Source organism: Macrotis lagotis, chromosome 4 (genome assembly GCF_037893015.1).
Source record: "Macrotis lagotis isolate mMagLag1 chromosome 4, bilby.v1.9.chrom.fasta, whole genome shotgun sequence".
NCBI classification, from domain to species: domain Eukaryota; kingdom Metazoa; phylum Chordata; class Mammalia; order Peramelemorphia; family Peramelidae; genus Macrotis; species Macrotis lagotis.
In genome coordinates this window covers 63,656,663-63,680,287 of record NC_133661.1, presented here as the reverse complement: position 1 = coordinate 63,680,287, position 23,625 = coordinate 63,656,663, and the positions used below count along the sequence as shown (strand labels likewise).

Here is a 23,625-nt window from a genome sequence, read left to right as displayed (position 1 = left end):
TCTTATGTATCTCGTTCCCTTAATCCTAATTCCTCATACCAAAAATGACTAATCTGGAAATGTGTTTATCAAAATATGTATGTACAATGCACACCTGCCTCTTTGCTACTGAGGGGAGGGGAGTGGGAAGGGCAGGTGGAAGGAAACTTTGTAATTTAAAAACATATATGTGCATATGGATGAAAAATAAATAAATAAATTTAAAGGAAAATAAAGAAAATGAAGTGGAAAGAGTATGGGATGTAGAAGTCAAAGTTAGCTGCTGACACATCTTTTAAGCTCTATAAGCTTCAGTTTCTGGTTACATAAAATGAAGGACCTTTGAGGTCCCCCCCTCTAAATCTTTTCTATGAAATAACTCACAAGAGACAAGAAAATAAAGCATAATAAGTGGTTGTGAATCTTCTCTTCTTGACCACCTTCCCTGTACTCAATAGTACAGATGCTGCTTTGATCTTCGGAAATATTCCCCATTCAGTCCTCTTTGAGTGTCCACCTTACTGACCTTGACAAGAGAATTTCCCTGCCCCAGATGTGTCTCCCATCATTTCCTGTTGCCTTCCCATAATCTCTGAAGCAGGAGAGGGGAGGGAGCAGCTAGATCACAAGGCATCTACCTGACAAGTCCACAATTAAACTCCAAATGGCTTCTCTCTATGGGCCTATCAATTGGTTGAATTGTCTGATGGTCCCAGGCTTATCTCCTGGCTCTGTTACCCTGGACAAGTCATTTAAACTTGGTTGGCTTTCAGTTTCTTCATCTGTAATGTAGACAGAATTAAACTAGGTTGTCTCTGGGCTCCTTTCTAGTTCCAAGTTTTATATTTCTAAGTAGGGACAAGTGCCCAGGACTTGGAGAAGAGAGCTCAGCACCACCAAGGAGAAATGAAATCTAGAGCAAAGGTGTCAGGCTGCAAAACTCTGAAGTGAAGCAGGGTCTAGGCTAAAATGTAATTGAGAAATATTAGATAAATAAAAAATATAAAGCAACGTAATGTTATTTTTTTTTAATTTTCTAAGTCAATATGTACCAGAAGGGTTCCTTATATACAGTTCTATGGCTGCTATCTTTATTTGAGTTTGATACCACTTGGTAGGAGGGTTACATTACACCAACGATTGATAGTGACCTTTAACCAAACTTGTAGGAGCCCCAAATGGAGGGTTTTATTGGGTGGCATCAGGGCAGGAAAGGGTGGAGGGAAGTTACCCAAAATCTTTGTCACCAATTCACCACAAAGAAACTTTGTTCCTAGGTTTGGAACCAGGCATCTTAAAATTTCAAACTTCACCCTTATATTTCTTTCTATGATAGTTTTCAAGGTTTCATCACTTAAACTATTTCAAAAAGAAAACAATCTATTTTTAAATAAACATACCTTAATAGGGTACATGTTAAGGTATCTGGTAGTGCAGAGTTTAGAGCACTGAGTCTAAAATGAGGAAGACGAGTTCAAATACAAACCTCAGACTGTGTGACCCAAGATAAATCACTTATCCTTAGTTTCCTCAATTATTAAATGAGAATAATAATAGCACCTGTCTCACAGGGTTGTTGTGAGGATCAAATGAGATACTATTTTTACAGTGCCTGGGCACATTCCTTCCCTAAATGTAGATCAAAAAGAATGGTAGAGTAAGGAACAGTCTTGGAAATTGTCTCCATTTCATAAAAGAGCAAGAGTTCAGAGAATGACTTACCCAAGACCATACCCTTCTGCCTAGTGGTCAGAGACTAGATAGAACCCAAGGCACCTCAAGTCCCATTTTGAATCCAGACTCTTTTTGCTAAACCACTGCATCTCTCTTTTTAAAACAATTCAGGTCTTCTTGAGTTTTAACTGGAATTCCTTCTAAGAAGGATTTAGAGGACCACAACCTGAAACCTCTTCAAAAACCTATCCTCCAGTGTCCTCTTCTGGTCTTTTGTTCATTTGTAAATGATCTACATTTTCATCTTTTTTTTTTTTTTACTTCTCTCATTTAACGCCCCCCCTCCAAAGGAAAACAAAAACCAAAACTCCGAAAGTTTTCCCATGGAAAGTAGAAAGGGTCAAAGGTCATCTAACTCAACTCTTTAATCTTTACAGATGAGGAAACTGAGGCCCAATGCACTTCATTGATATAACTCCAGCTCACACTGGTAGTAAGTGTCGGAGCTAGGATTCTGCCACCTCTGACTCTAGCCCTAGTGTCGTTACCCAGTATACCCTATTTTCTCTGTTGGTGTGATGTTTATCTCTTATTATGTTTGAAGAAGACCATGCCATTAGATAGGAGATGCCACAACACAGGCAAGTGAATTGGATTTGAGGAAGGGGGAGGCTGTGCTAAGTCACCAGGCTCATTTTCTCAGGTGCCATCTGGATCCAGCATCCAGATATGAATCAGGACTACTGAAGTTGGCCCAGGATGTCTCTACTGGTGCCAGACTACTCACACTTCATCTACATCATCAGGTACTGGTGCCTCTCGGCCAAGCCAAAGACAAACACAACTAATATTCCTATTTTCCATGTGGATACGTTTGTAGACAAGCTTACCTTTTTAATAATAATGTAGATCCTATTACACACACACACCCCTGACTTTTATGTTTCCTATCATAAGGCAAACCTGTGAAAATGACTAATTTCTAACAGAATCACACAAAGAAGGACAAAACAATTCAGTTAAGTTGGGGTGAGGGGTGGGAAAGTAGTTCATTCGTTAATAGTTAATGGATCACTGGTGACATCTTCTGGCCAAGAAAATTAAAGCCAAAGTCTTGTTTTGCTTAGGATGATGTAAAAAAGGAAGATAGAGGACAAGAGAGAAGCCCTGTTTGTTTACATGGAATGCTAAAGTTCAGAAATCATCATGTTCAACTTTCTTAGTCCACAGATTCAGAAACTCAGGCACAGAGAAACAGATAGCAGAGCTGGGACTTTCAAATAAAAATCTTCATTATCAGTTGCATAATTTGGGAGACCACAGAAATTTAAAACAACAAGAATTGAGTTGAAAATGAAATAAAACTGAGCATTTCCTCTTTTGCAACTCTACTGCAAGGCAGTCTTTTCTAGTAATACCAGGGCAAGAATTCTGCCCCTTTAAAAATTGGATTGATAATGTGAGATGATTATATACATACATTTCTGGTACTTGATTATTTCACTCACATTTTTATAAAAAGGCTTGAATGATTAAATCAGCAGCTGGGAATTTGGGAAGGTTAAAATAATTACTAATGTGAAATACACTTAAAATTTTCAAATCATTGTGAGAACAGCTAACATCTTTTTTTTTTGGTAATAAAATTCTGATATATTAACACAATGAGTAATGTTTTCTTCATGGAACATGTACCACATTAATCCAAATATAAACTACACTTCCCCCCACCCCACATTTAGTCTATTGATAAAATCTTAATGTAGTTGCTAGGATACCTAGACTATAGTCTAGGTATATAGAATCCTCTTGTAGAAACTTACTTGTGTATTGCTTTCAGTTTTTTTTTTTTCATTTAAGTCTCACTCTCCAATACTCAATTTGGGGTTTTCTTGGCAAGGATACTGGAGTGATTGGCCATTTTCTTCTTCAGCTCATTTAGCAGATGAGAAAACGGAGGTCAAGAAGGTTAAGCAATTTGCTGAAGGTCACACTGCTGGTGTCTGAGAATGGATTTGAACTTAGGAAGATGACTTCAGACCTATATTCTATTCACTTCACTATTTGAGTAACCTTTGGCAAATCACTTAACCTTTTTTTGGCCTCAATTTTCTCTTCTATAAAATGGGGATGATAGAACCCTATCTTTCAGGGTTTTTGTGAGGATCAAATGAGATAACACAGGGAGAACCCTTTATCAGTCTTAACTATTTTTTTTTAGTTTTTGCAAGGCATTGGGGTTAAGTGGTTTTCCCAAGGCTACATAGCTAGGTAGTTATTGAGTGTCTGAGGCCAGATTTGAACTCACATACTCCGGACTCCAGGGCCAGTGCTTTATCCACTTTGCCACCTAGCTGCCTCCCAGTTTTAACTATTAATGTGAACTCTGCTCAATCCTAAAATTAAGCTGAACAATATTAAAGGAGAAAAAAATTCTTCCTATTTAGGAACATCCTGTGGCTAAACTTGGGTTGAAAAAAATATAGTATTTTTTTATTCAGCCTTATTCCCTTCTGCTCTGAAATTCACAATGGAAGGAGCCAGGATGATGTCATCTAGCCATGGAACAGGAGGAAACAGGAGGAGACCTAGATTCTAGGTAAAATAAAGAGATGGATGCTACAAATTTAAAAAAATGAAAGTCCTTATCCTCAAGGAGCTTACATTTTACTTTCAGGGGGTTAGGGGAATAAATAAATAAATATTACCTACCATTATGAATCACTGTTGGACCATGAACTTGCTTAAGGACTTTTTAAGTATAGAAATGTTTTAGTTTATTCCACATTTTTTATAGTTTGTAAATACATTTAAGGGGGAGGGGGACTGCACATAGCTATGTAATTGATAAAAGGAACTGGAGGCTATTATTTCTCTCTTCTATTTTTCCCCCACCAGATCAGCTGCCTCCTTCTTATGTTACTGTATGTGACTTGTAAAAAATCTGGAATGGTTTTCTACTGCCTATCAGATTAAATACATACTCCTGCCTGCCTCTTAGGGCTTTCCATAATCTTGGCTACTATCCAACTCTATCTTACTATGCTGCAATAGAGGCTAGAGCCAAACTGGGACATTTCAAATTATTCTCCTGATTTGACAATGCTCAGAGATCCAGATGGAATTTATTTCCTGACTTCCTGCCTCCTTTAAAAGAAAAAAAAATGTAACCCTGCTTTTTTTGTTGTTGTTGTTGTTTGTCTGTTTTTGAGATTTTGGCAAGGTGATGGGGTTAAGTGGCTTGCCCAAGGCCACACAGCTAGGTAATTATTAAGTGTCTGAGGCCAGATTTGAGCTCAGGTACTCCTGACTCCAGGGCTGGTGCTCTATCCACTACACCACCTAGCCACCCCAACCCTTCCTTAATTAACAGTCTTGCTACAGAATTCTTGCAAATTCTTCCACCATAAATACTTAATTCAGATTGTAATGTTCTCTCTACCCCTAGTATGCAGAGGAGGATTATGATAGGTTCCGTGGTACTTGACTGAAATATGCCCTGATTGAAGGAAAGCTAATTAATCCTGGAGTCAGGAAGACCTACATTCAAATCTGACCTCAGACACTTACTGTGTGAACCTGAGCAAATCACTTAATCCTTGTTGCCTCAGTTTCTTCATCTCTAAAATGAGCTGCAAAAGGAAATGGCTAATCACTTTAGTATCTCTACCAAGAAAATCCCAAATGTGGTCATGGAAAGCCAGGCATGAGTAACAATAGCATCTGATTGAAGTAGAGGATAAAAGAATAATAGAGAAGCTTTGATAAAAGTTCAGGTCAAGAACATGGTAAATCAAGTCAAAAAGTGGAAATAGACAAATCCCAGGTAAAATCCTGCATTTTGCAAGAAGCCTTTCCCAATTCTTTTAATACCTAGACTTTTCCTCTTTTGATTATCTGATTTATCTTATGGATATCTTGTTTATACACAACTGTCTGCATGCTGTCTGCCATATTCAATTGTAAGCTCCTTGAGAGGAAAGAGTTTTTGCCTTTCTTGGCATCTCAAATACTTAGTACAGTTCCTTAATGATTATTGCTAAAATATTTTTTGGAGATTTATTGACTGAAGTCATTGAATGGTAAAGGATCAGAGGTGAGAGGCAATATCAGAGAAAGAAGCAAGGTTAAAAACTCACAATTTATCCCAAGGCTTGAGAATGGCTCAGGATTTCTTTTTTTTCAGTATTTACTATGGGGTTAAGTGGCTTGTCCAAGGTCACACAGCTAGGTAATTAGTAAGTGTCTAAGGATGGATTTGAACTCAGGTCCTCTTGACTCCAAGGTTGGTGCACTATCCACTGCACCACCTAGCCTCCCTCTTTCAAGATTTCTACTTCCAAAGATTCAGTGTTGGGTATGATTAAAAAGAAGATTTGAAAAAGAAGTGGGTTCAATTTGCTGAATTCCAAGACCTCAGGAGGGTTTTTAAGAGGAGACAACTGAGTTTCTTCATTTGTAAAAACAATGTGAATAAGGAAATGGCAAACCACTTCAGCATTTTTGCCAAGAAAACCCCAAAATGGGGCCACAAAGAAGCACAACTGAAACAGCTCAACAATAGGTATGCCCTTTAGCTTCTTCCAAAATCTTTTTAGCTATAGATCTTTCTCTGCAACTGATATCTCCAAGAACATACACCAAACTTGTTGTCTCACATATAGAGATAGATGTAGAAACAGATAATAATATTAATAGCTAGCATTTGAATAGCAATTTAAAACTGGAAAGCACTCTACATCTAAGATTTTTCTTGGCATCCTCACAACAGCCTTGTGACATAGATGGTATCCCCATTTTCCAGAGGAGAGAACTGAGACTAAGGGAAATTACTTGACTTGCTCAGAATTGTACAATAGGTGTCTTGTGGTAGAATTTGAACTCACATCTTACCAATTCCAAGTCCAATGTTTTACCCACTGCACTGCCTTGATAAAGAAATAGTACCTAGCCTTGTGAGTAATAGGCATTCAAACAATGTGAATATGCTTCATTTTTCTATAAAATGGGAATAGTAGGGGGCAGCTAGGTGGTGCAGTGGCTAGAGCACTAGCCCTATAGTCAGGAGGATCTGAGTTCAATTCTCACCTCAGACACTTAATAATTACCGAGCTGTGTGACTGTGGGCAAGTCACTTAACCCCATTTACTTAAATAAATAACATTTTAAAAAATTGAAATAGTATATGTCATCAACCTCACAGATTATGGTGAGGACTAACTAGACAATAACTGCCAAACATTTTGAGATACCTAATAAAGTATGTAAAACATGATTTGGAAAAAATATCAACAGCCATGTAGTTCAGTAGTAGAGCTCCAGAGCAGCTGCCTCTTGGAAGACTAGAGTTCAAATCTTTCTTCAAATCCTAGCCGTGTGAACCTGTCAAAGTAACAACCATCGTCTTCCTCAGTTTCCTCATCTGTAATAATTATATCTACTTCTTAGGGTTCTTGTGAGGATACATTGAGATGAAATACTTTGCAACATTAAAATATCATATAAATGTTGGTTATTATTGCTATCACCTTGAACTATTTAAATCATTATGAGTCAATTTTCTCACTCACCAAAAACCTTAAACAAAATGCCCAAGTATTACCTTATTGTTTGTCTTCTATTCTAAAATAGTTCAGATTGTGATTCCTGGAAAATCTTGAATAACTTTATTTATGGATTTCCCAATATGAGGGGAAATATTTTTGAAGATATCTATCTTGAATAAGGTTAGTCACTGAAAAATAACCATTCATAATTTAAAGATTTTAACAAATAATTAATGAATCTATTCTATCTATGGACTTCTTGTAGTTAGAAATTGTATCTTGAATATCCATTTATCAGTCAACAAAAAGTTTTTCTAACTTAAGCTGCAAATTATTTTTTGTTGTTCAGCTATATCTATTTCTTCATGAACCCATTTTGAGGTTTTCTTGGCAGTACTAGAGTGGTTTGCCATTTCCGTCTCCAGATCATTTTACAGATGAAGAAATCGAGGCAAATGGGTGAAATGACCTTCCCTTGGTCACATGGTTAGTATCAGAGTCACCTAATCTGCCTACCGATTCTTAGTGGGTCTTTGGACAATATCCAAACAATGTAATGTATTTGTACTTAATAAATGTTCTTTTTTGGGGGGGGGGATACTAATGATGATCATGATTTAAATGCTCTCCTCAAGATCAGAGAATTATAAAATCAGTGAAAAATGGTAAATGCATACAGAGTGAAATTTGCTTCAAGACCTCCACACTTTTTACGGTATGGATTAGCCTTGATGACCTCTGAGGTATGTTGAAACTCTGATGTAGAATCTTCAAGTACTATCTTTTTTTTCTTTTTAATTATAGGTACATTTATAAAGGGTTAAAATGAACCCTTTACAAAATAACCACAATTATCACTTGTACTAAATAACAGGCATTTTGTCTTCCACTTTAGAAAAATGAAATAAAAATGCTTTGGACAGCTGCTCTTATACATAAGAGTGATCTCAGTGGATGGTCTAGTGACGATTATAAGTAAACTTTCCTATAACTGGAAAATTAGTTCCAAATTTTATTATATTCCATTTTAAAATAATACTTTTAAATCTTCTTTAAATATATATTTATACTGTTTTTGGGTCTGTGTGACTGTATTTAAATAATAATTTATTTCACTAGACAAAGAAACATCAAAATCCACTGGGATCTTGTTATATGACTATCCTTAGAGTATAAGCCATGAAAACAGGTATTGGTAAGATGACCTTTCAGTATTTCCTTAATGAAATCTCTTTGGATGGGGTCCAAAACTGAATCTGCCTTACTTGGCTCTATAGAAAATGGCATTCTGCCAATATTGATAGCATACTTCCAGTTGTGGATAAGATTTATGGAAGAGCTAGCTATTCCCATATGCTGTACCCCTCATCCCTCTCATTTGGACAGCAACCATCTTCCTTAGTTCCTTCCTGCAGGAATGACTTTTCCCCAGATCAAAGTCTTTAGCTCCATCCATGAGGTGGTTTACTTTTCAAACCTGCTCTAGGAAGAAAGGAATAGAAAATGTTTGAGATACCTGTCTCAGAAGACTGCTCCAACTCATTTACAAACGTTAAAATTTTCTCAGTCTAGTTGGAGCTAGATACTGTTTGGGATTCATATGTTATTTCTGTTTTTTAGAATTTATAAAAATATGTTTCAATAAAATTCTTTTTTTGTTCTGTGTCCAATTCTATGACACTTGGAATGCCTCCTGGCAGTCATAGAATCTATTAATCTTTCTCCTTGTCAGCTAACAACTTTCCTCTTGTCTCAGTGTTTTTCCCCTTAGGATCCACCCTAAGGAATACTCTAATGGATGACCTCATTGCTTTAGAGAAGCCAGTTTCTTTCAAAACACATAAATAACAGAAACCTCTTAAAGAATAAAGATTGTGGAAAGATTCATCTCTCTTTTGAGAGGGGAAATGGGTGATAAAGCTCACCAGATCTTTCCTCAGTTCCCAATTATGTCCCAATCATCTCTGTGTTGGTGTCTCAGCTTCCTCTTCTCCCCTCTCCATAGGGCAATACCTTTCTCAGGTTGTGGCACTCAGAGCTTCCTGTCTTGACTGCCTGCCCTGACAACACTCCAACTCACTGTGGCAGCGATAGTATGACAGTTTTCTTCTGTTGGGATCATTTCATTCTTAACTGTGACTGTGGATCTGTTGGTGCGACAACCTATCCCTCTGAATACTCTCCTGCTGTTCTGTCTAATGAAGTCTCTTGTGAAGCTTCAGCTCTCTTGCTCTCCTGCTTAGGAATGGGAAGGGCTAAGTTTTAAATTACAGTGTCATAGATCTACAGAAGTACAAGTAAACACTGGGGAATTGGTGTTTGCCATTGGACACCAGTCTCTAACGTGCTAATATACTATTACATGGATATCCTAATATACTTTCCTATAACACAAATGGAAAGAACAGACCCATTGACTCTCAAAGTACAAAAGGTAGAGAGAAACTTCTACAGTGACATTTCTTTGAAATGCATAAATATTTCTTTAAAAAACAGTTTCCTGGCTCCAAAGTCAGTAAATAAACACTTCCCACTTCTCTATGCTATTTCCTCCCTTGCATACCTAAATTAATTGTCTATAATCAACCATGTCTACAATCTCATCATATTTAGGTTGCTTAATTTCTGGTGAATTTTCCAGTTATTCCATTGTTTAATGTCTTCCCTTCAATACATAACCTATAACTTTTCCATGCATTGCTCACATTATAATTATATTAAAGTTATGTAATTCCTGTCTGTATTTGTCGGTTAGATTGTCTTATGAACTTCAGAGTTAAAAGACTCCACCAAAGTCATCTAATCCAACTTATATCCGAAGAGGAAATCTCTTATATGACATCCTTGACCAGCCTTTTCTGGTAGACTAACTTTGGTTGTTTAAAAAAAGGTTTTCAGGTCTAAATCTGCCCTGCACAGTCAAGTTGAACAAGCTTAACCCAGCTTCTGTCCAATAATCTTTTGATTAGATAAAGACAGCTATCAAGGTCCTTTTTCACTTTAAGGCTTCACATACAAATTTTTCAAGGATTAGTTGATAGCTACTGCTGCCAATCAAAATCATCAATGTACAAAGTCCCAGTAAAAAACCTAATTTATTATATGATCAGAGAACAGATTCACAGTATAAAATAAAGTCAAAACAAGAACAAAACCCCAAAACATTGAACACTTGAGTATCAATTTTAGTAAGATGAAATTTTACAGAGGGCAGAAAGGAAAGGTAAAGATTTTTTTCTTTTTTTTCTTTATTTCCTTTTGTTTTTTTATTCTCATTTTGTACAAATGTTTTTTTTTACATTAATAAAATATTCTTGTTTAAGAGTAAATGAAATACCCCCTCCCCCCATGAATATAGACTTGCTTGAGCGATAAAGTTAAGGGGAGAGAAAAAAAATTAAAATTAAAAAAATAATAGTAATAATTGTAGGTATGGCCAGGTGGCGCAATGGACAAAAGCACCAGTCCTGGAGCCATGAGCACCCGAGCCCACATCCAACCCCATAGACCCAACAATCACCCAGCCATATGACATGCAAGCCACCCGATCCCCACTGTCCTGAAAAAACTGAAAAGAAGAAAAAAAGACCCAAAATAAAATAAAATAGTAATAATAGTAGGGGTGGCTGGGTGGCGGACAGAGCATTGGCCCTTGAGCCAGGAACACCTGGGTCCAAATCCAGCCTCAGACACCCAAAGATCATCCTACTATGTGGCCCCAGGCAGGCCACCCAGCCCCATTTGCCCTGCACCCTCCCCCAAATGATAATAATAAAAAATGTGCTCCAGTCTTTGTTCCAACACCAACAACACTGTCATGGGTGGATCACATTCTTTATGATAAGTCCATTGCAAAAGTTACTTCCATATTTTTCCAACATTGCCATTGCTGATTGCAACTTCCTCCTTTCTTATTTCTCCACTACCATGTACTATATTTTCTCTCTCCTTTCACTCTGACTCTGCTGTAGGGTAGCTGAGTGGTGCAGCAGACAGATCCCTGGTCCTGGAGCCAAGAGGCCCTGAGCACCCATACTACCCCTTAGGCCCAGCATACACCTGGCCCTATGGTCCTGGACAGGCCTTTCAATCCCAGCCCCTTGCAAGAAGTAAAAAAGAAAATGTGTTATATCTGACCACTCTCCCCACATGGTCCATCCTTTCCTCCTTTATTCACATCCCCACCCCTTCCCCCTGTCCCCCTTCTCTCCTTCTTACTCCGGATGCCTATACCCCATTGAGTATATATGCTGTTTCCTCTCCTAGCCACCTCTGATGAGAGCAAAGGTTCCCTCATTCCCCCTTGCCTCTCCCCTTCCATATCATTGCAATAGCTCATAGTAATAAAGAAAAATCTTATTATATGAAATATCTTGGCCTATTCCCCCTCTCCTTTTTCTTTCTCCCATTACATTTCCCTTTTTTTTCTATTGACTCCATTTTTACACCATATTTTATCTTCAAATTCAGCTTTCTCCTGTACTTCAACTATAAAAGCTCCCTCTACCTGCTCTATTAACTGAGAAGGTTCATATGAGTATTATCAGTGTCATTTTTCTATGCAGGAATACATGCAGTTCATCCTCATTAAGTCCCTCATATTTCCCCCCTCTCCTCCAATCTCCATGCTTCACCTGAGTCCTGTATCTGAAGATCAAACCTGTTCAGCTCTGGCCATTCCAAAAGGAACATTTGAAATTCCCCTGGTTCATTGAAAGTCCATCTTTTTCCCTGGAAGTGGACATTCAGTTTTGTTGGGTAGTTGATTCTTGGTTGCATTCCAAGCCCTTATTATATTCTAAGCCCTACGAGCTTCCAATGTAGTTGCTGCTAAGTCCTGTGTGATCCTGACTGCAACTCCATGATATTTGAATTGTGTCCTTCTGGCTGCTTGTAATATTTTCTCTTTGACTTGGGAGTTCTGGAACTTGGCTATAATATTCCTAGGGGTTGTTTTTTTGGGATCTCTTTCTCAGGGGGATCGGTGGATTCTCTCCATTTCTATTTTGCCCTTTGCTTCTAGAATATCAGGGCAATTTTCCTGTAGTAATTCTTTGAAAATGATGTCAAGGCTCTTTTCCTGATCATGACTTTCAGGTATTCCAATAATTTTTAAATTATCTTTCCTAAGTCTGTTTTCCATATCAGTTGTTTTTTCAATGAGCTATTTCACATTTTCTTCTAATTTTTCATTTTTTTTTGGTTTTGAAGTATTGATTCCTGATTTCTGGTAAATTCATCAATCTCCCTGAATTCTATTCTTTGTCTGAAGGATTTGTACTCCTCAGAGAGTTTTCTTATCTCTTTTTCCATCTGGCCAATTTTGCTTTTTAAAGCATTCTTCTCCTCAATAACTTTTTGAACTGTTTTATCCATTTGACCTAAGCTGGTTTTTAGCATGCTATTTTCTTCAGCATTTTTTTGGATTTCCTTGACTAAACTTCTGACTTCATTTTCATGTTTTTTCTGCATCTCTCTCATTTCTTTTCCCAGTTTTTCTTCTAACTCCCTCATTTGATTTTCAAAGTCTTTTTTGAGCTCTGTCATAGCCTGAGCCCAATTTCTATTTTTCTTGGAATCTTTAGATGCAGGAGCTTGTGCTTCCTCATCTTCAGACTGAGTATTTTGATCCTTCTTGGGCTCATTTGCAAAATATTTCTCAATGGTGTTCCTCTTATTTCTCTGCTTGCTCATTTTCCCAGCCTGGGCCTGATTTTGGGGTGCTTTCTGAGCTTTTGGGACACTCCCACAAGGGTCTCAGTGTGTGAGGCTCTGTCCTCCCTCCTGGTCTGTGAATGACCACAAGTGCCCTCCCTCTGCTACGCGGCTGAGGTGGGGGGGGCCCTGCTGTTCTATTGGGGGGGGGCCTAGACTGCAATCAGGATCTGAATGTGTTTAGAACCCCGGAGTCCTGTTCCAGGGGCAGAGGACAGAGCTCTGCAGTCTCTGTTCACTCTCCTCCCTCAGCTCAATGGGCTCATGCCCTGGGGGCTCCTGCTTACCGGCTCCACCTGCTTCTGTTCCTGGATCTGGGCTGCTCGCTGCGTGCCCTGAGGGCTGGGCTCCATGTGCTCCCTCTGGCAGAGGTCCCCCACTGTTCCCCCATTTTGTGCTTGGTGCTCCCTGGGGTGTAGCTCAAGAGACTCCTTTGCTGGTGTGAGCTGCGGCTCCCAGCGTCCTGGGGCTGCCTCCGGGAGGCTGAAGTTCTTTCTCTCTGGCCGGCTGCCCCTCTGACCCGGGAGCAGAGCCTTTCTGCTCTTTTCCAGGTTAACTTGAGTAGGAGAACTGCCTCTCTGGGTCCCTTTATAGGTTCTGTCTCTCCCAAGTTTAGTTACAGTCCTTAGTTTAAAGTTTTATGAGAGAGCACCTAAGATAAGATCCTTTATTGTCTCTATCTTGGCTACACCCCTGAAAGGTAAAGATTTATACATTAAAAAAGATAGTAGAAGGAGAAAGTCTATGGTAGGAAAAATAATAAACTGCTCAGGAAACACTAGGGATATACCTGGAATGTGTAGATCCACAATTAACACCAGAGTTATGTCTAGTTACTTGAAATGTTCAACTTAAAAAAAAAAAGCTGAGACAGAAATTCCCTTGTCACTTATCAGTTAATCACTGGACCTAAAGTTTGGTGTCTCAATTAAATTCTGTATGCTTGATGTTTCAAGCAAATGACAGCAATATAGCCGACCAGAAAATTTATTCTATGGTAGTCTTATCATAGACTAAGATTTTTATTTTCTCGGGGTCTCTGACTCTACTCTGCCATCTCTACTGTCTCTGACTCTATTTTAGGGTCTAGAATGACACTTGTAAGTTCTATGAGGGCAGGTTCTATCATTGATTTTTTAAAAAAAAATTCCAGCCTCTAACAAAGTGACTTGCTCATATGAGCAAGTACCTAATAGATGTTTGTTAAGATTGAATTATATATCATAGGTAGCTATAACAAGTATTGGAAGTACAGAAATTAATTTGTGTTCTTTCCTATAGATTTCTGAAGAGCAAAACCATAATCCAGGCTAAAATGTAGCAAATCCTAGTGAAAGATGAGTGATGAATTTTTCTATTTGCTGCCTCTCTGCTCTTAGTTTCTTTTGCATTGCCCAGAGTTTTCTTCTAGCAATCATCCATACCTCTCTATGTCTACCTTCCATCTCTCCCATTCCACTAGCTGCTTCACACCAAAACCTAAATCTTGTATCTATTATCCTACATCTAAAATAAGCATTGGGCCCTTTGAATTTTGGGGGGTCACTGGAGAAATTTTCTACCTGAGACTCTTATTGGATATTTTTAATTTTAGGATTCATTAGAGAAAAATTAGTATTTTATCTCTATTTTGTTTTAGATTTAATTTGTGAGTTTTCTGGTTTGTTTTCTTATAAATCAAGCCAGTTTCTTTGACTTAGCTTTGCTTGTTTAAATACTTATTTACTAATACCTGAATTTTTCAACTAATATGAGAAGTCTGTTTTATATCCCTAAAATACTAGTGCCTTGTATTTAATAGACAATACTAGAATAGTTTGAAAATCTTATTTATCTTTCTTCTTATACTTGCCTTTTTTTGTGACAGAAATCCAGAAAATTTCTCTTAGATCCTTATGAGCTGCAGGTCCCTGGGAAAAAGTTTTTTTTTGACTAGTCTAGAAGTACCAAATAATCAACCATAGAAAAGGGATGGTACAGTGGATAGAGATAGGAAGTCAGGAATTTCTGAGTTCAAATTTGACTTTAATGTGCTCCTAACCAAATTATACTTAACAATCAAATTTGGTAATTAACATTCTTCCATACTTCAAATACAGGGTTATACAATTTTATCACACATATATCATTTACTGAATTTTAATAAGCAGAGCTTCTGTCACTGGACAAATCACAACCTCTGTTTGCTTCAGTTTCTTCCCCTGTAAAAAGGTCATAATAATAGCACCTCCTTCAGGGTTGTTGTGAGGATCAAATGAGATAATAATTGTAAAATGCTTAGCACATTGCCTGAAATTTGCTAAGTATTATATAAAATTAGCTATTATCATTCTAAGTACTTAATCACTTTTTGGAAGATTTTTCTCATGCTTTCTTTCAGATAATCTGTTTAGAGTCAGAAATCCATTTGGTTTGTCCTTAAAGTGACATTGGATCCATTGGGGAAAATTTTAAATAATCTTTGGAGTAAGAATACAGGGGAAATTTGTCTGTATCCACAAGGGGATTACCTATAGAGAACAAGGACCCCTACAGAAATTTTGGTTTACCGTATGAAGAAAGATACTTTTTTTGGACCCCAGTAGGATTGGCTTAACATTCTGGGGGAATCATGGAAGAGTTTTTCACTCAGGAAAATTCGTCTTCTCACTTCAAGGATTATGTCTATCCTAGTTCCCTAATAGCTCTTGGGAGAGCTCACATGTTCTAGATTTCTCTATATGGACTAAACTTTTCTATTGGAAGTTGGAAGATTTATTTCTTTTCCTTTGTAAGTTATTCTTGATTAAATTTAGACTTGTAAAAGTATAATAATTTTCTTAAAACTATATTTCTGATAAAAAGGCTGATTTCTTTATAGAGTACTCAGTTTTCACTTCCCAGTTTTGACAAGAAGCCTGGCTATCTCCTATATTAACTATAAACTCAGGAAGACAAAGATCAGGATTCTGGAAGACTTGTCCTGCCAGGGAGAGACAACAATTCATATAATAGTGTACAAGGATGATAGTCTTTGAGGAATATTTGGGCAACAATGTTGTGCAACCTTCATTGTCAGGGCACAAAGGAGGCTAATAATTTTCCCTATTCTTGTTTTTGCATAAATATTTCCCCTCTCTTCTATTTTAAATGTGATTATTACCTTAATGGCCTCCACCGATAAGTTAGAGGTAATATCATAGAAAATAAAACTTCAATTGTCTAACCTATATTTTCTGTCATTTTTTTAATCCTGTGTTTTAAGATTTTTCATTTTATGGTTCATAGACTGCATGTGAATAGAGAATAGAGAATAGAGGTTCTTTAGTAGGAAAAAGAGAATAAGTAAGACATTGCTTCCTTAACTCAATGGAAGCTTTCTTTTAATAATTGGTACATATCTGACTAGTAAGGTGTGTCAGTGGGAGAGGGAAAGAGCAAGGACTCCAGCTTCCTACAACCAAGGTCTGTGCTGCTATGTGTACATCAAATTAAATTAGTTTGATTTCTCACCTGAAGAGTGAGGGAGTGATTTCCAATTAACCTCAAGTGCTTAAGAGCACCCCTTCTCATCCTGCTAAAGGAACTTTGGAAGGAAACCAGATTTCCCTCTGAAAATGGAGACAATTCCCTTTTCTGTTTCAATTTCACTTAAAAAAAAAGAAATTTCTTTGGGGTTGAATGAACCTTTTTTTGCAAACACCAAGACAGATTGGTTTACCTATTAAAATTTGATTAATGTTATTTGTGAGTTAAAAGTTTATTGCTATGTATTTGGAAGTATGGAAGTATAATTACTAAATTTGATTAGGAATTATGATATAGACTTTTCCTGAGATTCTTTAATATAAAATAAAGAAGATAATCAAAAAGGATAAAGCAGAACCTCCCCAAGTTACTAAAAAGCTATCTAGGATTTGGGAGTTGGGACAATGGATACTGCCAAACCAAACTCCAATAGATTTGTTGAGGAAAACAAATTAAAAAAACCGGAAGGAGCTGTGTAAGGGTGGAGATGAATTGAGTCAATCGATCATCATAACTCACAAATCCTTGATAAAAATAGCAGATGAGAATATACTTTGACTGAAACAAAGTCTAGATCTTCACCCTGAATCAATCAAAGGTATATCTATAAAATTTGACAGGTAATCTGTTCAGGTTGGTTGAGGTACTTGGTCATACATATCCTCTGGGGCTTATTTGGAATTAGGGACTTGAAAGAATGACAATCCATGAGAGACAAGTTCTGTTCCTAAGAACAAATCACTTATGAGGGAAGGAGGAAGAGAGTTTTGACTTTATCCCTGGTCTCAAGCTTGGTCTCTATCTTCTTGTATGAGAGGATTGAGGGTCAGAATGATGAAGGAGAAATATTTGTCTATCCTTTCCTTTAATATTGGGGAACTATTATCTGTGTTTTTCTGTGGGCCTCTGACTTCTTCCACATTGTTCAATCTAACCCTGCTCTCAAATATAAATTCACTAGGGTAATAAATAGAAAGCAATCTCAGCCCCTTCACCCTATTCTTCACCTGTCTGACTGTTAGCCTTCCAAGGTGAATGCCTGATTTCTGTCATGTACAGGTGAGTCATTCCTTGACCCCCCTCCCCAGACTCCTCCTTGCACAGGAGGTGGGTTAGTCTCCCTAAAAAGGCTCTGCCCACCCTCTTCCCTAGGCAGGATCCATTTGATCTAAGCCCAGGCACCATCTCATGGCTGTTTCTTTTTTCTTCTTCTTAGCAGTCCTTGATGTTCTGATCATCCTAGCTTGTAGCTGTTTCTTCTTTGCTTAAATTTTACTGCTTTTACTGAAACTCACCATCTTGCTGTTTCTGAAAAGAATTTAACTTGTGTAACTTTGAAATAACCTGTGAACTTTAATGCAGTAATCTGTGAACCTTTTGCAGTAACATGTTAAGTAAATGTAAGTTTTTTTTCCTACCCTTCTGAATCAGAAAGCCTTCTGTGATTTCTTCACCCATAGTGAATTCACATTGATCTTTAAGCCCCCTTCCCTAAATCTTTCTCTTTGCTTCATGAGAATTTAGCCTTTTTTATATCAGCCATCTAAGTCCTAGAGTATGTATAGAGGAGGTGCCAGTGTCTAAATAGGAGCAAAGAACAAACTAGACACTACCAAGGAGAGGAAACTTCAAGACTGTATAAAAAGTACAGCAGAAAATCTATCCCATGTTTAGTAGGCACCTCATGAATAACCCAAAAAGGGAGAAAGGGATTTCTATCAACTAGGAACTCTGAGTTATCCCTCTGCACATGGAGGGTTAAACCTACTTTCACTGAATTCTGTATGTACTGGTGGAAGAATGTGTCACAGACTTTTGGGGAGAATGTTTGTTGTTAAATATTCTTACTATACTACTACCTTAGTAAATACCTCTTTCTAAAACCTAATTAAATCTGGCTGACTGTTTTCAATTAATGATGGTGGGATATGAACTGTATGAACTATAATATTAGAAAACTACCCTAAACTCCTTAGGATCCCCTTTTATAGCCTGAGAGGTTATATCTGTGCTACACACACACACACACACACACACACACACACACACACACACACACAATTTCTATATATATTTCTCTTCTACACATAATTTCATTTATTCTTCTTTAGCCAATTTGTTGCTATCTTATTTTTCTTTTCCATTTCAATGACAAAGTCCAGTCACTTGCAATCTGGCTTCAGCACACGCATATACTGATATACTGCTCTTTCAAACACTGTCAGTGACCTCATAATTCCTTCCAAACAATGACTTTACAAAATTTCTTCAGCATCACTTACTTCTCTACATCAGTGCACACTTGTGGTTATAACCTTCTGGTGGATAATCTTTGCTCACTTGGGCTCAGGTACATTTTCATTCTCAGGTACTCTTTTTTTTTATTCTCTTTTCACCTTTCTAACACCATCTTGAATTCTTTCCAGCTTCTTAAGGTTAGTTTTTCTATCCTTGATTCTTGTCTGCACTTTATACACCCCACTCTCTTCTTGGAAGGCTCATTTGTTCCCATAACTTCACCTATTGTTAGGATACAGATGATCTTAAATCCATATTTCTATCCCTGATCTATTCCTGATTTTTATCTTAAAGTACTGATAGGACAACTCTACATAAATGTTTCTAGTCTGGGTATTTAAATAGTAATATTTACCAGTTGTCTAAGTCACAAAGGTTTAAAGGTAGAAGGAACATCAGAAATCACTAATGCTAGGCCTTCATTTTGCAGATGAGAAAATTGAAGTCCATGGTGATTAGGTGAATTAGGTCCATAGTGATTTCCCAAGGCATAGAAATAGCAATGAGGGACCTCAGTAATTGCCTAACACTCTATACCTTCATTTTGCAGATGGGAAAATTTCGACCTTCATTTTGCAGATGAGAAAATTGAAATCCATAGAGATTAAGTGAATTGCCCAAAGTCATAAAAGTAGAAATGAATCAAGCCAGAATGGGAAGAAAATTTTTCAGTTTCTAAGACCAATTCTCTTTCTTTTTTTCCCCAAACCTATTTCTTCATCTAACTTTGCTATTTCTGTTAATGGCACCACCATTCACAGAGTTTTCTGTGTTGGATTCATTATTATAATTTTTAAAATTCTCTTTCCCCATCAGACAATGTAGTATAGTGGAAGACTTGGAACCCAGATAGCTTCTGAACTTTCCTGAGTCTTCATCAACAAGTAATTTCCTGTTTTCAAGGCAGTTTTGTCATATATAAAATGGGAATGGTAATTCATATTTTACCTATTTACCTATACCCAGGGCTATTGTGATAAAAATGCCTTGCAATATAAAGCATTACTTTAGAATTATAAATTTATTGCAAAATAAAGTGCTATATAAAGTAAAATTTTATTGTTTTTCTAAGTTAATAATCCTATCAGTTCTTTTTAAAAAAAAATTTTAGTTACTATGTTAAGTTCCAAACTATCTCCCTTTAACCCACCTCAGTCTGCAATAGAAACAATGCCCATTTCACATACACATATATACACGCACACACACACAAACATACACGCATCTATATACTATATATATATAGTATGTAAGGATTGCACATATCGGTTCTGTCTGACAGTAAATAGCATCTTCATAGGTCCTTTGTAGTTGATTTAAATATTTGTAATACTTAAAGCAGCTTAATCACCCCACACTTATTCTTTAAATAATATTGCTATTAACACATCCAGTATTCTTTTGATTCTGCTTATTTCACTCTTCATTGTCCTATGCAAGATTCAAATCCTATCAGGTCTGAGCACAACTGAATAGATTAGTGTGGGAAGGAACTATAGAAATCATTTTGTTTCCACAGCTCCAACTTACAGGTGTAGCATTCTCTATGGAGTCACTCGATCAACTCCTATTGGTGGACCAGGTCTCCAGTGAGTAATTAGGATTCTCAGGATAATGATGATGATTTGATTTTCTTGTATCATTGATCATTGATGACTTTGAGAAAGAATATTTTAAGTAGGTGCAGTAAAGACAGTTATAGGAAACAGTCCCCAAACTGGGCATACTTTCCCCTTACATGCACGGTTCTTTGGGGAAATTGGGTTCAAACTTGGAAAGTATACAAAATCAAACAGTAAATTAATAGCTTCTGGTTACTGTAAGTCCTTTGAAGTACCCCTTAGGTATAGCTCTCTGCTGGGTTCCAAGAGTCATTCGCCACTACCTATCAAAAGACAATGTTTCTGATATGGATGGGAATTCCAGATCTTCCAACTTTTTGGAGGTCACAAAATCATCATATAAACAAAGATAGGGAAAGGAAAGAAACTCTTATTCTTACTCGTTACCCCAAATCTAAGGCAATTTAATTAGAGAAGTTCTTCCTCATTGGTTTGAATCATCACTGAACTCATTGCTGGAATCCTTTATTTGAATAGACTTAATGAATTATACATAGCCTAAAAGATGTGTCTGATTCTTCTAGATAATCACAAGCCAGCTGTGTGTGTGTGTGTGTGTGTGTGTGTGTGTGTGTGTGTGTGGCTTCAGTTATCTTCACTCAATGATCAAAACACTCTACTCATTCCAAATTGATCATCTTATTCTTTACTTCTTTGATTAACTTTTTCTAGCTGTCTGGGCTGTCTATGACTACAATAATTGCCAAGGAAACTTGTCAAAAGAGGTGAAACAATTTGTTCAACATCACACAGATACTCTTTTATAAAATATTTAGATGATAATATTTTAATATCTATAAGGCATGAAACTCCAATACACAAACTATTGTATTCTTTCAATATGTCTAGTGAGTTAGATGTGTAAACTTTTCCTTATGGAGAAAGGATATAAATAGCAATGTGTAGACTCTTTCAAAGGACTAAAAAAGTGTGGGATCTTGATAAATGCAACCGTCCCCCTCCAAATAAACTGACCCCTAGCCACAAGCAGAAGAAATAAAAGCTGAAAGAAAATATTTATATAATAATATTGTCATATTTGTATATATCTCAAATGTTGACTGATATTGAATAACCTCTTTCGTCTTTTCATTTCAATTTCTTAGGTATCTTTGGACATTTCTATTGCAGCTGTGACCTCTTTAACAATCTCTCTTATGAGAAAGATTCAAAACATACCAGAAAAATAGCAATTAAACTAGTTTCAGAGTTGCAGAATAGTTGTGAATAGCTTGTGGTTGTTAGTGGAAGCTGCCAGCTTTCTTGAAGTTTTTCAAAAGTATGTAACTCCAGTGACTGGAGCTCTGGATTGCCTGGATTCAGGGAACCCTGAGTTCAAATCCAGCCTCAGACACTTATTAGCCATGGGATCTTGAATAAGCCCCTCAGCCTCTGTCAGCCTCAATTTCCTCAAATGAAAAATGTGGGTAATAGCACCCACCTCCCAGGTTTACTGTGAACTTCAAATGAGAGATTTGTAAACAACACTGTATCTGATACATAGTAACAATTTAATAAATGCTTATTTTCTCTCTTCACCTTATACCTGCATCCAGGGATCTTTGGGAAAAACAAAACTCAGAGGATTGACTGAACACATTATGGTATGTGAATGCAATGGAATCTTACTGTAATGTTGTTTGTCCTTCATTCTCAAAGAAAACCATGACATCAGGGAAGTGATGCCATGACATGCACATGAATTGGATTTGAGCAAGAGGCTGCTGTGCTAAGTCACTAGCCTTAATTTTTTTTTTTCTCCAGAGCCATTTGGGTCCAGTAACCAGATATGAATCAGGACACCTGGAGATGGCTGGGGATGTGAAGCAATCCAGGTTAAATGACTTGCCCAAAGTCACACAGATAGAAAATGTCGTGTCTGATGCTGGATTTGAACTCAAGTCCTCTTGATTTTAGGGCCAGTACTGTATCCACTGCACCACCTAGCTACCCTTTTTGTAATGTAAATAAAAATGATAAAAAAAACAGTGTAAGGAGCAGAAGGACAATTTATATTCTAACAAAAACATTGTAAAAATAATTTTGAAAGACTTAAGAACTATGATCAGTGTGATATTCTGGATGATGGATAAAGAATCCTATCCAGGGGCGGCTGGGTGGCACAGTGGATAAAGCACCGGCCCTGTAGTCAAGGAGTACCTGGGTTCAAATCTGGTCTCAGACACTTAATAATTACCTAGCTGTGTAGCCTTGGGCAAGCCACTTCACCCCATTTGCCTTGCAAAAACCTAAAAAAAAAAAGAATGCTATCCATCTCTTGAAAAAGTGATGGACCAAGTATACAGAATAAGACACCTTTTTAGACATAACTATAATGGTAATTTGTTTTGTTTTCCACCTATCTGTGAACCTCCCGGCTTGTTAAAAGGATTTTATTTTTCATTGAATAAGGAGAGTGGGGGAAATCAGAGAGGGAAAACACAAAAAGAACCCCAAAGCAAACACTGATAGTTTTTTTAAAAAGTTTTTTTTTTTTAAGGATCTTTGGAGCAATTTCAGATGACAGTTGTCCTGGATGTATGCACATAGGTGTGTGTGTGTGTGTGTGTGTGTGTGTGTGTGTGTGTGTGTGTGTGTGTATGTGGATTTTGGTAAACCTTTAAAAGGACTAATCATTTTGCAGATGAGAAATGGATATGTTCTTGCATTGTGTGTGTGTGTGTGTGTGTGTGTGTCCCAGAATAGTGGGGAGTGGGGGTGGTAAGGGATAATTCTGGGCTTCTCCCTAATTCAAAGCGTCCAGACAGTCCCGGCAGCTGGCGTATCCCCAACCAATTTTCCCTACTTGGCTGGCTCTGTTGGGGTTTGTTGGTGAAAGCGGATCACCAGAGCAAGCTTGGTTTCCCAGGCAAGAGAGGGCCCAAGGCAAACGAGGGAGCCGGAGCTGGAAGCAAGCTCGGGGCGCCCCCCACTCTTGGGTTCCTCTCTCTGCGAACTCGCTCCATTCGGCCCCTGGGGCCACAGAGCTCGCGGGCTCGGGCGCCGTTGCCCAGCGACGGAACGCGCGCTGCCAGCGCGGAGCTCGGGGTCCTCAGTCGGGCTTTTTTCCAGACACACAGTTACAAGTTGCGTTGACTGCGGCTGGGAGAGGGGCTTGGATTGGCCGGGCCATGGGCCGTCTAGCTCCCAAGGAAGCCACGGCCCAGGTCCCCAGAGCACTGTGTAGGGCAGAGAAGAATATTGGGGGGACGTGGAGATCATAACATCTGTTGACGTGTTTCACATATATATATTAGCTCATTTGCGATGGTCTCAGGGAACTT

At 37.7% G+C, this 23,625-nt stretch overlaps 1 protein-coding gene across 15 annotated transcripts in view; it reads left to right on the top strand.

Annotated features, from left to right (window-relative positions):
• The first annotated feature begins 18,722 nt into the window (after window positions 1–18,722).
• DYDC1 (DPY30 domain containing 1) overlaps window positions 18,723–23,625 on the top strand; it is a 52,216-nt gene continuing 47,313 nt past the window's right edge. For 7 of the 15 annotated variants that reach the window (XM_074233005.1, XM_074232995.1, XM_074232992.1 and 4 more), the window contains exon 1: window positions 18,723–18,789. The gene's annotated coding sequence lies outside the window, so the exon portion shown is untranslated. Of the gene's footprint in view, window positions 18,790–21,897; window positions 21,946–23,426; window positions 23,525–23,625 lie in introns of those variants that run through there. The other 8 variants (XM_074233006.1, XM_074232997.1, XM_074232993.1 and 5 more) reach the window with 4 other exon arrangements.